Source organism: Pinus tabuliformis, chromosome 3_2 (assembly GCF_031772625.1).
Source record: "Pinus tabuliformis cultivar Carrire ecotype Pingquan chromosome 3_2, CPIR1, whole genome shotgun sequence".
NCBI classification, from domain to species: domain Eukaryota; kingdom Viridiplantae; phylum Streptophyta; class Pinopsida; order Pinales; family Pinaceae; genus Pinus; species Pinus tabuliformis.
In genome coordinates, this window is record NC_142302.1 from 632,805,647 (window position 1) to 632,808,241 (window position 2,595).

Genomic DNA, 2,595 nt, shown 5'->3' on the forward strand with positions numbered 1-2,595 from the left:
TTCATTTGTAGTACAACTACAATCTATCTGAGAGCTCTCACATATTTTGAAGGCATTCTAGAGTCTCATTCTCATCACCAAGATCCTGACTTGCAACTAATAGAATGCAATGTTACAACCAGTTTGCATTATGCATTTAAAAAACATGGTTTCAAACATTATATATATATATATATATATATATATATATATATATGGCAAACAGTATAACGATGGAACATTGTTTGTCTTTTTTGCAAACCTCTCCGCTGTAATCTGAATATTAAGTGCTTGACTCCTAACAAAAATAAAATATTTTACTTTCGATCATATCAAGAAATCAATTGCAAGTGAAAACTACTACAATATCTCTATCCATTAGTTATGTTGCTTTGGATGTTTCTTATTGATTCAAAATGTGTGCTGATTTTACTTTTATTTTGCAGTGAAAAATGCAACTTGAAGACTGGAACTATAAAGCAACAATATCAATTGGTAAGTGGGTTTAAATTTTGAAACATATTGGTTTCAGGATCTTTGAGGTCGATCCTCATCGCTTCGTTTAATAAAAAATGAAGAGCATAACATGGGAAATAAGTAAAATGGTATTGCATATCTTTGTTCAATCCAAAATGAAGAGCATAGCATGGGAAAAAAATAAAATGGAATTTAGAAAGATTATTATTTCTCATTGACTAGAAGCAGGGGTTAGGGTTAAAATATTTCTCATGTACAATACTCTTACATGTTGTGGCAGGTAAGTATTTAGACAATATTTTCCCTAGGGCCATACCAGCCATACTTGGGAGTGCTTTCCACTCATAGTCTCACAACTATGATCTCCTCCCCATAGATAATTAGCCTAAGTACTTGCCAGCCATTATGATCTCGACTATCCATAAATATTTAGCCTTCACTTCTAATAGTAAAGGCTTTGTTCTTCCACATTCATCACATTGTAATGTGGAAGTGCCTTTGCTTTATTCCAGATTTCATTGTCTACTTGGAACTTATTTGTGTTTTGCGCCATTTTATACTAGTATATTGATAAGCTGACTTTTTGCAGGTAAAATTCAGGACATCAGACCATAATAAATATTGGATCGAATCCCATGTGATGCAGCATGGTGACATCCATATTAGAAAAAATCATTTATTTCTGTACATTGGATCTCACCCAACGAATGCCAATGCTACTTTCACCTATGATAATGGTTTTCCAGAATTCCCTGATGAGAAGGACGTGAGAGTTGTAAATCAACGAGATGCATATCTTCTCTACCTATGGAAAAGGGTAGTATATTGATGATGATCCCCCCCATAAAAGTGGTATTCATCCACCTAACTGCATTTTTTTATTCACTTATTTATCAAATTGATCAAGTTTGGAACCAAACAATCTTTCAATTCAAAACTACTTATTTTGTTAAGCTTCAATCTCTTAATATAAGTTTTGTTATAAATTTTCCCCTTGAATATTAGGAAAGGAAAGGGATTACATGAACTATCTTGTGGTATTAGTATAGAATTACAGGAACTATCTTATGGTGTTAGTATATGTTCTTCTTTTTAGTCTCGTGTATTTTTAGACTTTGAGGCAAAAGCCAATATCTAGTGATTCTTATGCTTTATTTTGCAGTATAGAAGATTTAAGGAGGGCTCCATTGAAAAGTTGGAATCATAGAGACATATGGTGGACTTGATGACACATCATATGCATGTTGAAAAAAGAATGAATCTCATTGGCAAGCTTTTGTTTGGATCTGCAAGGGGTACTAATATGTTGAACACTGTATGGCCACCAAGTCAACCTTTAGTTGATTATTGGGACTGTCTCAAAACAATGGTGATTTTCTAATCCTCTAATCCTACTTTACATTTTTTTTTGGTGAAATGTGTAAACATTATTGTTTTATAGTTGGGGAGATATGAACCCAACTCTGTAGCTATGAAACCAAAGTGTGCATCTGCATTAACTTCACACAAATTCCCATTTTGTTAACCTTGCATTTCTCCGATGATGATCATGTCGTAATCCTCTTATTCTACTATCATTATCCCTTAATGGTTAGCGATATTGAAAAATTACACTAATTAAAGCACACCATTCTCTTTATAAGATTTGACTCTCAAAGTTCTAAACACAAGCATATTGGTATTGCTACAGGTGCGCACATTTGAAAAACATTGTGGAGCTTTGTCGGAGTATGGCATGAAATACACACGTTCTCTTCCAAATATGTGCAATGAAGGAGTCACCGAGAATACCATGACTGTGGTATCTGTAGAGGCATGTATTCAAATTCCATCTAGGTTTAGGGCTTCACTTCATAGAGGTTTCAGTGCTTGATGATTCAGTTCCTTATAGTCACAAAGAACTGGGTGACTGCCATAGCCTCTTTCAATTTCAAGAACAATGCAAGTTTTTCAACGAGCTATATAAGCATAAACACATATTTTTTCTCAATGTTTTTTCCAACATTCACCCTATTATGTTAGTGAACAATGCTAGAATATATAATAATCCTTATATAAAAACAAGGGATCAACATATTGGATAATAACATTTGTGGCTTGCAAAATTCCAATCATAATTTTATTAATCTATTTAGATTA

General features: G+C 33.3%; 1 pseudogene; it reads left to right on the top strand.

The window, feature by feature from the left end:
* Window positions 1-212: 212 nt before the first annotated feature.
* LOC149182211 (vacuolar-processing enzyme-like) lies at window positions 213-2,329 on the top strand (annotated as a pseudogene).
* Window positions 2,330-2,595: the final 266 nt, after the last annotated feature.